The following is a 13,459-nucleotide window of genomic DNA, read 5'->3' on the forward strand; positions in this document are numbered from 1 at the left end:
AAACGCCAGAAACTAACACATTGTAAATTAACTATACTTCATTAAAAAAAAAAAAAAAAAGTCAGCTTCTAATTGACCAAAAAAACCAGCTTCCCTAGTTAAGAACACGTGGCTTCAGCATTTTTCAAGCTCACTCTTGCGCTTTGGAAGCTATACCAATCTACTTTACATGACAACAGGACAAGAAAAAAATAATTCTCAACAACTGTCTCTTTCTACCAATGATAATTTTAAAGATTACATGTGGAGTATTAATGCGTAACTCACAAGAATATATGCATTGTGTGTTTGCTCACTTAAAACAAACGAAAAGCTTTGCACATTCAGAGAAGCGTGAATTACTTCAGTAGAACAGTGTGTCCTGGGTCATCATGCTTCCCTTCTCTATTATTGTCAAGTTTGATTTGCCAACAAGCCTCTGATAACAAACACAGAAATAAATTTCAAGGTTAGTAAGCTAAACTACTACTGTGAATGATGATATATTAATTTACTGTCGAAGTTTAAAGTGGTATAGAGAGAAATGGAAAAGTCTCAATGAAATAACTTTTATGTATAGAAAAAGCCAGTGTTTACCTGCACAATAAATGTATGAAATCATATATGGAATTATGTTAGAACTCTGCAGCGTGCAGTTCTAATTATCTTTAAATAAAACAGGAAACTAAAAAAGATGAATGAAGAGGAAAAATAATATGAATAATCTACTGAGAATTTTTAAAGCTATTGGTACAAACACCAACTAAATGCAAGTAATAGCACAAGAATAACCTGTTTATTAACTAAAGCTACAATATATTTTCAAGTTTTCAAGGGAGGGCCATCAACAACCAATAACCAATAACCTGTACTGTAAATCTTAGCAGACACACCCATGTATCAACAAAGGGTAGAGTAATGCAAGGAGATAAAAATCCTGTATTATCTTAAGGCAAAATTGTTTGCCTTGAATCAAAGAGGAAAACAAATTACTCCATGATGGCCAAATTATAACAAACAACTAAGATGGCAAATGATGTCTTTGTATAAACTTTTATATATGAATTCCCACCTCCAACATACACAAACATAAACTATATTTATGAGTTAAGTCCATTCATAACAAGTAAAGCGATCCTTTTACACATTTCAGGTAACCAATTAGTGCTTTAAGTGCTGAGTTCTAATGATACTAAACTATCTACAATTTCTTTTCCTGCTTTAAATACCAAAGCAACAACTATGAGTCTCCTAACTGAGTAGCTTCATATAGAGACGATCAGAGATGATGGTGAAGGCTGCCAGGTAGGCAGGCTCCTTTCTTCCCTGAACGACATGTGTAGTTACAACAACAGGGACCAAATGGAATGGTCTCTCCCTGCTGACTTAGCAGCCCCTGGCCAATGTCCTTGCTGAGGTGCTGAGCAGCTATGTGGCAGAGGGAGTGGTGCTGTGATTTAAACATATGAGGGAGAACTGAACACATCAGCTTGGAATGAAAGAAAGTTATAAAACCAATGGGGGTACTACCATCTGAAAAAGTTAAGAAAGTTTTTTTTTAGCTGATTTTACACTGATTCAAAGGAAAGGGTTATTTCTGCCCATCGTGAGAATCCTGCATCAGGACTCTCCCAAACAACAAAAGGCTCCTCTTAACCCTGATTTCACTGGCTTGACTCTATGCTTCGAAAGTCAGCGTTCCTGAGTTCACTTTTTCACAAATGGAGGCAGGTGAGCCAAGTTCTTGCCATCTGACCCCTTTTAACATTTATGGCAAAAGTGTAAATTCTCTATTTGGCTGTAATTTCTTAAAAGATGGACTTTGGTCAGATCTGAGTTTAAATCATAACCCTATCACTTGTTTGTTTTGAGAGGCTGATCATGCTGCTTTACATCTTGGGGTCTCAGTTTCTTTATCCTGAAAAAAATCAAAGTCACTCAATGGTCCGTTACAAGGATTTAATGAAATCATGTAGTTATAGTTCTTGGTAGAATGCCAGATATATTATCAAGAAACCATTGATAAATGGCAACTATTATTAATGCATTATTTCTCACTCACAGATTCATATTCTTATTATGTCTGCTTTAACCTAAGTAACAAATGCAGCCTCCTGTCCACAGTAATTCCAAGGAACATGCCAAGTCCCAATCCCCCTTATATGTTCCAATGCTTAAATCTTATTTAATAAGAAACATGAACTTTTATTCATTGGAGATAAAATTTTAAATGCCATACAAATTTAGAGGTGACGCAAAGATTTAAGTTTACACCACTGGAGCACAAGGTAAAGGTGACTTCAGAAAAGAGTGGGAAAGGGAACTAATGAGTCAACCCAAGTACTGAACTGCATCGTCAATAAATTCCTTGTGAAACACAGAATTAAGTTAAACCATAAAATATATAAAAATAGTTTTCATATTTATAGATTGTAAAGAGCCTACGTTTCAAAGGAGATGAAGAAAATATTGACAAGTTTAATAAAGATATTTCAAACACGCATATTTCAAACTACACATAACAAAATTTAAAAGTAATCAAAAGCTTGTGAAAACAGTTACAATCTTAATAGGACATTAAAGAATCAAAGTTCTTCGATTAAAAAAAAAAAAAAAACTCGGGGTTCCTGTCGTGGCTCAGTGGTTAACAAATACAACTAGGAACCATGAGGTTGTGGATTTGATCCCTGGCCTTGCTCAGCGGGTTAAGGATCCGGCATTGCCCTGAGCTGTGGTGTAGGTCACACATGCGGCTGGGATCCCAAGTTGCTGTGGCTCCAGTGTAGGCCGGTGGCTACAGCTCCGATGAGACCCCTAGCCTGGAAACTTCTATATGCCACTGGAGCGGCCCTAGAAAAGGCAAAAAGACAAAAAACCTCATCTAAACCAGTAAGAGAAATACAGTCTCTGAGGAAATAAGAAGTATATGAATGATAAATGATGAAGAATAAAATGCTAATAACCCCCTCGGATTCAAGATTACCAGTAATTAAAAACAGAAATACAGTATTACTTCCCCCTATCATATTAGCAAAGATTTTAAAATAATACATCTCTTAACCAGCAAGACTTTAGGAAGATAGGGAATACATGTTTGAAGTAAAAAGTATTCATCCAAAGGAAAATGTTTACAAAAGACATTCAGACTTTTTTCACTGCCTGTAGGGGTGGTCACTGGAATTTTGAGGCGAGCAAAGAGGAAGGCATAGAAATCATAGGCTGAGGCGGAGAACAACCTTCAGCCACTCTTTCACCTTTAAATATACAAGCGAGTGTTTCCAGGGCCCTTAATATTAATGGAAATGGAAGGAACCAAAGAGCCCCAATTTCTTGGGGAGTTTGGTGGGGACAGGAGCAGAGAAGCCAAGTCTTACAAGAAGAAGAAATGTACAAAACAAGCTTGTTTTGCTCCTCTCTGCCCATTTAAGTATTTACATTTTTAAACGACTCTTAGAAGGAAGTCACTATAATCTAGAAAAGTACATTTGATTCTTTGATTTTTGTTCGACTCAAAAATCTTCCAGCTGGAGTTCCCATTGTGGCACAGTGGTTAACGAATCCGACTAGGAACCATGAGGTTGCGGGTTCGGTCCCTGCCCTTGCTCAGTGGGTTAACGATCCGGCGTTGCCATGAGCTGTGGTGCGGGTTGCAGACACCGCTCGGATCCCGCGTTGCTGTGGCTCTGGCATGGGCTGGTGGCTACAGCTCCGATTCAACCCTGAGCCTGGGAACCTCCATATGCCGTGGGAGCGGCCCCGGAAAAGGCAAAAACACCAAAAAAAAAAAAAAAAAAAAAAAAGAAGAGCACCCCACAAAAATCTTCCAGCTATAAATAAATAGGCATCTTGAAAGAAGTTATAGAACAGGAGTTCCATTCCGCGGCTCAATGGTTAACAAACCAGACTCGGATCCGTGAGGATGTGGGTTTGATCCCAGGCCTCGCTCAGGGGGTTGGGGATCGGGCAATGACGTGAGCTGTGGTGTAGGTCACAGATGTGGCTCAGATCCTGTGTTGCTGTAGCTATGGTGTAGGCCGGCAGCTGTAGCTCCAATTCGACCACTAGCCTGGGAACCTCTGTATGTTGTGGGTATGGCCCTAAAAAGACCAAAAAAAAAAAAAAAAAAAAACACAAAAAACAGTCCCAATTGGAAGGTCTTAGATATAATCCAAGTATTATTATTCTGCAATTTCTGTCTTTTGCTTGAGATTATCTTCCATGTTCTACTTAAAAAGGAGCATGATTATGGGGCATACATCTAAGTGTACTACCAGAGAGAATGAGAGAAATCGGGAAAGCCAGAAAGGGTAACTGTCCTTAAAAAAGAAATACCTATATTTTTAACTATATGTGGAAAGGCCTTCCTTCTCAATTGGGAGATATAATTATTAGCTTTAATTTTCAGGAGTTATGAAATAATGGAAACGAGTCTAATACAATACAAAAAGCAGAGTTACAACAAATTAAGCTTTACATGTAATACACAGAATAAAAAGAGCAATTACAAATAGGAAAAGCACAGTGATAAAATACTGGCCTTATAAGCCTTTTTTTTTTTTTTTAATCAAAATCTTAGCTAGCTACTTTAAAAGCTGATGTTTGGCAAGTTATGTTACCAGTGTGTACATATTTGCCCATATTTTATAAAATAAAAAAGTTTAAGTATAGCTTGAAGGTTCCATTTCCATGATTAATTCATTCTTCTCCTCTCATGTTCTATGACTCCTATGCCATGCATACCTATGAAAAAACACTGACTGTCAAGCTAAGCTGCTAACAATAATAAAATACTTCATTGTTTTGGCAGAATTCTTTGTGCCTCACTCCAACCTCCTCACTGTGGTGGTGGTGGTGGTGGTGGTGGCTGCAGCAGCAATTTTTGCTTTTGTTTTTACTATAATCTTCTAATACTGAGGCAATCTGAGGTTTCTCTTAAAAAAAGCTACTTAGAACAAGCTACATTTCTAAGTCCATGACCATAGAAACCCCTGCCCTTCCAGTTTTATAATGTTTATATTATTTGATATGCCAGCAAGATACATAAAATGTATTATCCATAATCCTTTGGTAAGACCCCTTATCCATACCTATTTCACTACAAGAGGGTTACATGGGCAAAATCAATCTGAAGAGAAATTATAGAATGAATTATGGTCCATTTTAAAGCATATTAAAAAGCTACCAAATTTTCCTATGGAAACACCAATCTTGTTTTCATTCCTGAGACAGATACAACTCAAGGTTAAACAAACAGAAAAATCGTATCAATAGCTGGAGGAGGTTTATAAGGCTTAAACAGTAGTAGAAACCACTGGCAGAGCACACTGAGAAATAAAAATAAGCGAAGCAAGAAAAGTTGTGAATTACTCTAAATTGTGTATCAAAGCTTTAACTATGTTTCTGATATGTACAAATTATTTCCTTCCTATACAAAGTAAATATTTTTATGCATGATGGGGGGAATACAACACAATTAAAGACAAAAAAATTTATTGAGAATCAGAACTAAAAGCAACAGCTGCTATTTCTCAACCACTTTTTTAAATATTGACATCCTTTTCTTTCAACATTTCTGTTTTGAGGAGAAATTTTTCCTCCAGCTGAAATGAAGTATTGTCTTTCCTAAAAATTTCTTAAAAATATGAGAATTTTAAAAATTTATTATAGTTGATTTCAGTGTTCCATCAGGTTCTGCCAGACAGCAAAGTGACCCAACCATTCAGACACATACATTCTTTTTCTCATATTATCCTCCATCATGCTCTGTCACAATGAAGCGATGATATTCTATTACTTCCTTAAATCTGTAAGTTTCTCTACAATAGGAAATAAAATTATGAGATGTAACTTTACTTGTAACATGGGGAGTCATTCCACTCCGTAATTCTTCAGATTACAGGAGGATGGACCATCCTCTCCTGAAATTCTCTCTGGATCTTTCTGAAGGTGTAACACTGTCTTCAATTTGCTAAAGCATCACTTAATTTATCATAGCAGTGCATGCAGGTGTAGCGACAAGCTGATTTTCTTGATAGATTTCATGAAGTTAATTAAACATCTGGAGGCTATATATCATGAATCCGAATGTGTTAAACAGTATAATTCTGAACTTTTGTCATTCAAATAGTTTATGACTTTAATAAATATCTACTTGCATGAGCACACACCACTATAACTCCTGGTAGAAAGTAACTTTTTAAAGTATTATTATAGTTTTAAAAGATTTACCAACTACTTAAGGGGCTCTTCTTCAATCCAATTAAAGTTTTAAAATATAAAAATAAAAACTCTAACAGTGGGTTTAGGAGTTCCCACTGTGGCTCAGTGGTAATGAACCCAACTAGTATGAACCCAACTCAGTGAGTTAAGGATCTGACTTTGCTGTGATCTGCAGTGTGGGTTGCAGGTGAGGCTTGGATCCCACATTGCTGTGGCTGTATGTGCTCATTCAACCCCTAGCCTGGGAACTTCCATATGCCATGGGTGCAGCCCTAAAAAGACAAAAAAAGTTTTAAAAAAAAATTTAAAAGGGAGCTTAAAATAAATATGACAAAGTTTTTCTTTAGGCCAAGTTCTTGAGTACCTGTTTTATGCTAGGTCTTAGATGAACATAAAAGTATAAATTTTAAAACCTGGCTACAATTACCTCACAAACTCATATGGGAACACAGAAACACTGTGTCATCAGACTTGCAAAAGTGCTGTGACAATGGTCTATACAGGAGGCCAAACCACAGAGGCTGACAGTGGACCAGTGGGGCATTTCGGAAGGCTGAAACACAAAGACCTGGCAGAGAGTTTTTCAAGATAGAGGGAGCAACCCAAAGAAGACATGCAGATGGCCAAAAAACACATGAAAAGATATTCAACATCACTCATCATTAGAGAAATGCAAATCAAGACCATTATTAGGTACCACCTTACACCAGCCAGAATGACCATTGTCAAAAAGTCTACAAACAATAAGTGCTAGAGAGGGTGTGGAGAAAAAGGAACCCTACTATACTGTTGGTAGGATTGTAAATTGGTGCAACCACTGTGGAAAACAGTATGGAGATGCCTCAGAAAACTAAAACTAGAACTACCATTTGATCTAGCAATCCCACTCCTAGGCATCTATTCAAAGAAAACCATGACTTGAAAAGACTCGTGTACGCCAATGTTCATTGCAGCACTATAAACAATAGCCAAGACATGGAAACAACCTAAATGCCCATCGACAGAGGAGTGGATCAAGAAGATGTGGTACATATACACAATGGAACATTACTCAGCCATTAAAAGCAAAGAAATGACAGCATTTTTAGCAACATGGATGGACCTAGAAATCATCCTGCTAAGTGAAGTCAGCCAGACAATGAGACACCAACATCCAATGCTATCACTGACATGTGCAATCTAAAAAAAGGACACACTGAACTTCTTTGCAGAACAGATACTGACTCACGGACTTTGAAAAACTTACAGTTTCCAAATGAGACAGGTTGGGGGGTGGGGAGATACAGTGAGGGTTTGGGATAGAAATGCTGTAAAATTTGGTTGTGATGATTGCTGTACACCTATAAATAAAATTCATTATGCAATAAAAAAAAAAAAGAAGGCGGGAGCAACAAACAACCCCAGAAAGGAGTAAATCTGTATGGATTGTTTTGAGAAACACATATATTCAATAATGCTGGAGCATAAAACAGAGGGAACAAGAACACGCCTGTGGGTAGAGAAAGGAGAAATGTGGAAAACAGTCCAGATGGAACAGTAGAAGATGAATACAGAACAAAATTAGCAGCTGGATCAAAAAGAGACTCATTGTGCCAAGATGCCTGACCTTTATTTACCTGGGAGCAGCGGAGACCCAGGGATGGGAAGGCTTTAGCAGCAAAGTGCAGGAATCATCAGGGTGGGGAGGCTGTCACTCTTAAGGGCAGTATCACATGTGGACCGAGCACAGATCAAGTGAGAGCACAGCACCGAGACCCACTGGGAGGTTAACATGAACACTTCAGGCTCAATTCACTCGTCTTACTCCAACAGACAGTTAAAATGTGATACAGAAGATCCCCTATCCATTTTTATCATCTGTCTACATACGAAATATTATTTATAAATATGATAAATAACCAGTGTCAGGGTTGACATTAAAGTCAAAAATAACGTTGAGACGGAGTTCCAAGTTTTAAAATGCTCAACCAGCCTACAACCAAAATATACCCCATCTTAGTCATTATCAACCAATATCACAATTTTCTATTTCCTCTCTTGATCAGAGGGAAAACTTTACTGTTATTATAGTAGTTTTACTAGGTTGTTCTCTGACCAAAGTTTCCACAGGGTACTTCAGAAACTAGATACCAGAACCAATAAAAACAGAACAAAATATTCAAGACATCATAAACCAATTATCATTGATTAAATATCATGTTATTTATGCAGTATATAAAGTGAACGAATAAAATATATTAAATAAAGACCTGAAATTACAATCTTGATCATGAGATATTACCCAAAGGCCGTAGCAAAGAAAAATTTAATTGAGAAATGCCCATTCTAGATCAACCATGGCTACATTTGCAAAATGAATATACTGTTGTCAAAAATCTAAATCAAACCCATTAATAAACTGGTAGGCAGTACTTGAAAAAGTACACAGAAAATGCTTGATGCAGAGGCTTACACAAGCATTAAATGAATGTTAAAAGACAGTTTGAATTTGGATATCAGAGTAGCCTTGAAGCACACCTGAATTAATAAATTCTAAAACCTTTTGCATTATTTAAAAAATCGTATGTGATTCAACAACAGTGATACTCTACAACTACTGGCCTCATCTGAAGATACTCACTTTGCATTCAGACCTCCTCCACCTACCGTTTTGGACATGGTTTATTCCATTTTAGAATGAGCTGGTTCCTGAATATTAACCGTAGTACAAAACTTATGCCTGAGTATTCGCTTTAACTTTTCTCTCTATTGGCCTACAGTTTAAGGCCTACGGCAGCTTTCCTATCATTTTTGGTTTTCACTTAGATAGGTGACACAGAAAATCCTTTGGAACTATCATTATCATCTATAACTCGGCCTAAAAATGTTAACTATCAATGCATATCTTCCACAATTAAAATACCACCACAACAAACTATGACTCTGTCAGTAGCTAAGTTTCATCTCATTAATGCCACACCTACAGCAAACCACTATATACATGTAGCAGACAAAATACTTAAGTACATAACTATCATGGGTGTTGTACATCAGGCAACACAGAAAACCGTCTCTTTCTGTTCCCTTCGGCACCACTGCCTCTAACATCAATCCGGAATATGCAAAACGGAGATGATAAATGAACACACGACAGCACTGTGGACACACAGAGCATGTGTCCAAGCGCTACCTGTGATGAAAGGAACAAACCACTGATGTGGAGCAAGAGATGTTAATTTAGTGTCTTTAGTACAGTATCGCATTTTGCGAGGAACCAACGCAGCAAGTCACTTGGACAAGCAGAGACATTCTCCTAAATGCTGGGTCCTTTTGCACCTCGGATTAAGACGACGATTCCTACTTTTCAGCACTCCTGCTTCTATTCCCGAAAGCGGTCTTCACCTCACTTTCCTGCACTGCCAAATGCACACTGGCCTAAGAGGGAGGGAGGTGGGGAGGGGAAGGACTGGGCGTTTGGGACTAGCAGAGGCAAACTATCATATGAAGGATGGGTAAACCACAAGGTCCTGCTGTATAGCAGAAGGAACGGGATTCAAATTCCATGGCAGACCGTAGTCGAAAAGAAGATACATGGGTAACTGGGTCACGCTGCTGTACAGCAGACATACTACTGTAAAACAACGACACTTATTTTTTTAAGCGGACGTTGACTTTTACTAAGAACCTATGTCGCTCGCATTCACCGCCTGCACATTTTGACGTCCACACCGTCTTTCCACATTCATCTGAACGTCTCCCCTATTCCATTTCTGGACCACTCTCCATGACAAAATTACCCATATTCATGTTTTAAGACCACCATGAAGGCAAACAAGAAGTCACCCATCAAAAGACTTCACGTCTGACAGAATGAAAGCATCAAAAATCTACTGATAGGACAAAACATGACATGAGCACTCAAGAGCCCTTCCCATGTCACTCAAGTGCATTATGAAGGCGCACAGCATTCCGAAGAGCAGAACACGAAACTCCACTGCCACCAAGAACACTCTCACCCAGCGGGCAGCCCCTCCTGATCAGCTTGAACGTGCCACCCAGCCCTTTGCTTACCGATGGAGAGCAGCCAACGGGGAGATGGAGTTTACGAGGAAAAGCGAGAGTGAACCGGCTGATGACTTACCTTCTGGTGTATGGCAGGCTTGCTCCTTTAACTTTTTGTTTCCTCTCTTGTCATAGCTCAGGGACAACTGGTTGTGATTCAGCAGAAGTTGGAACCTGACAATTAAAAAGAATTGTTTAAGAAAGAAAGCAATTGGCAATTAAAGTTCCCTCCACGGCAGTCTTTCTTCCCTTGCCCTCTGTGTGCGTGTTGCTCTCTCCACCAGGCAGCTACGTCGTGGTCTATAAATATTGACCCTGACACTTGCTCAGTGCTTTACTTGCTCATGGCACAGGTCTGTGTTACTGAACACCGCGGTAACACGCCGGCAAAGTTCTCAGCTGCTCAGACAAAGCTGTGGATTGGCTCACTACCCAGCAACCCTGTGCCTGCCTGGAAATACCATTTTGCTGCCAGCTTTACAGATGCTACGGGCCTTTCCTGAGGCCCAAATCAGGCACAGAAGGGCAATTATGAGGTTTGAAGAAATACAGTTTTCCTCAAGCAGGTGGAGAAAAGAGGGGCTGGGAGGAGGGGAGGCCAAGAAAGGAAATACTGCCTTTTTTTGGGTTAAACATAATTTCAAACCTTTTGCAAAAGCTTTATGAAAGTGAACTACGGCATATTATGAGAGATCATAAAATGTAGGAAAGCAGTTTTGTAATTGTTTTCAATATTGCTTCTCATTGAACAAGGCTGCAGTGACTGAGTAACTGGTCATGAAGAAATGCTTCGACATAAATAAATTCATGGCCAGAATGACAGAAGGGCACTGGAAAGGAAAATATTAATCAGAGCAAATTATGTATGTGGTGAAAGCAGCTAAAATATAATCTGGAAATTATATAAATCAACATATTATATTAAATCTAGGTTTTCAATCATAACAATCTGTATTATTTTACCTTTACTTTTTTTTAAAAAATTAAGGATAAAATCTAAGCCATGACTATACAGTTTTGTAGGTGATATGGACAAGGTCAGCATTACCTACAGATACCATGTATAATGCCCACAGTATGCATGATTAGAACATAAATCATCTTTTTTTTTAATTGTTGGCAAGAATAATCATATGCTTGTTTTATTGAAATGTCCTCTCCAGAGTAAATCAAGAATAAAGGAAACTTAAGAAACAATCAGGTCTCCTACTCATTTAAGAGATGAGAAAATGACCCCCTGGCCAGATAATTTACCCACAATCACATGGGAAGTTGCAACAGAGTCAAAGCCAGAAGTCCTTGCCTATTGCTTACAATGCTGTGCTCTATTACAAGAATGGTTCTTAAACTCATTTTTAGGGTCAAAATTTGATTTTCATACGACATGCTACTGAAAGCCTTATCAGTAAGGGCAATAGGACAGCCAGAAAAATGAGCATAAAGCCAAAAATAGCTTTTAACAGTTTAATAGATTCCACCCCCCAAAAAAAATAAAGTTATGTAGGAGAATTAACTTTCTAACAGTTGAAATCTACCTTTCCTTGATTCATTCCACAATCAACATTTGCCCAATAAATTAACTTAATGCCAGAAGAAGTACACAGTTAGATGCAGAGGAGCCAAAGATGAAACACAGTTCCTACTCAAAAGTTCCTGAAGTCCAACTGCATAGGAAAAAAAAAAGCTAAGGACAACACAACGTGTTAGTACAGTGATATAAACTAGGAGGGCCACAAAGGGGGTACGGAGCCCGATCACAGGAGCCAGTATGAAGTGGGGGGCACAGACCATTCCTCAAACCAGGCTTTCCGTATCTTAGAGAGTTGACAGCAGTGAGGTAAAGGGAAAAGATAACATAATAAACACAAGGAGGCAGGGAGAAGCATCACAGGGAACTTCCAAGTTCTTTCTTGCTGGTACGCAGAATGTGAAGCAGGAAATAGTTTTTAAAAAAAATTTTTAAAGGGATAGAAGGAGAAAGGTGATGAAGGGTTTCATGTGTGTGGTTAAAAAATTTGAGATTTATACAGTAGGCTAGGAGCCTTCAACTATTTTTATTCACAGACTCTTAAAAGAATTTTGAAAAAATACATAACCACTCACACATTACCAAGTTAACATCTAAAATTTTTCACCTGTGGTAAAATACGTACTTAAAATAACTTACTTTCCACCCTACTGGAAATATTGACATTTTAAAATAAAATTTATAGCAACTAGTTTAAGAATGCTCAATAGACTAAATCCGAGGTAGTAAAATCATTATCCATTTTAAAAAGTATATGAATAGACTCTCCTTTCAACAGCTGAAAATTTTACATTACTATTTTCTCAGCCTCATTTCCATCTCATTTCCTCAACGAATTCTTACGTATTTTGTAATTAAAAGTCTTCCATTTTTCACTCTATCATACTTCTCTACAATAAAAATTTAAGGCACTAATTAACATTTTTTAATTCTTAAGTTTTCTACGACCCCAGGACAACGCACTATCGTATGATTTGGGATGGATGAGGATGTGACTTTCTTTGGTAAAGTAAGAGAAAGACTTGTGACTAAAGCACTGCTCTTTGTTAATGTTAATTAAAGAGTTTAATCCAGAAGTTAAGAATCTGGATACTGACTCCATTAAAACTATCCATTCAATTGCAAAGTGAGAGAAGGCTAGCTACGTGTGATTCCAACTATATGACATTTGGACAAAACTACAGAGACAGTACAAAAATCAGTGGTTGCCAGGGGTTTGGGTGGGAAGGGAGGATAAGTAAGGGTAGCACAGGAAATTTCAGGGCAGTGAAGCTATGTTGTTGTTGCTGTTGATACTATAATGGTAAATACATAACATTACACATCTGGCAAAACCCATAAAACTCTACAACGAAAAGATAGGGCCTTAATGAAAATGACGGACTTTAGTCTCTTGTCTTCCTGAAGTATGTGGCCTAAGAGGAATATTATTTTTTATTGAGTGATTATTGCCTAACAGAGGCTTTAAAAGTATTATCTCTAAACACTCAAAATAACCCTGACAGATTGGGTATGCTTTCACTTTTTTCAAGAGAAAGAGGAAGAGGCTTGAAGTTATTAAGCGGCTTGTCTGAAGTCTTATAACTAATAAACAGTAGATCTAGGATTCAAGCCAAAATCTGTCCTACTAGACTGTAGTACCACATACTGCCTTCTATCAGCTACTTAAATAAAAGGTAGAGGCAGCCCAGG

General features: G+C 37.9%; 1 protein-coding gene across 15 annotated transcripts in view; it reads right to left on the reverse strand.

Annotated features, from left to right (window-relative positions):
• Positions 1–13,459, reverse strand: part of BMPR1B (bone morphogenetic protein receptor type 1B) — a 499,194-nt gene that overhangs the window by 156,717 nt on the left and 329,018 nt on the right. For all 15 annotated transcript variants that reach the window (XM_021100423.1, XM_021100409.1, XM_021100418.1 and 12 more), the window contains 1 exon segment: positions 10,319–10,413. The gene's annotated coding sequence lies outside the window, so the exon portion shown is untranslated.

The sequence above is a fragment of the Sus scrofa genome, chromosome 8 (genome assembly GCF_000003025.6).
Source record: "Sus scrofa isolate TJ Tabasco breed Duroc chromosome 8, Sscrofa11.1, whole genome shotgun sequence".
Taxonomy (NCBI): Eukaryota; Metazoa; Chordata; class Mammalia; order Artiodactyla; family Suidae; genus Sus; species Sus scrofa.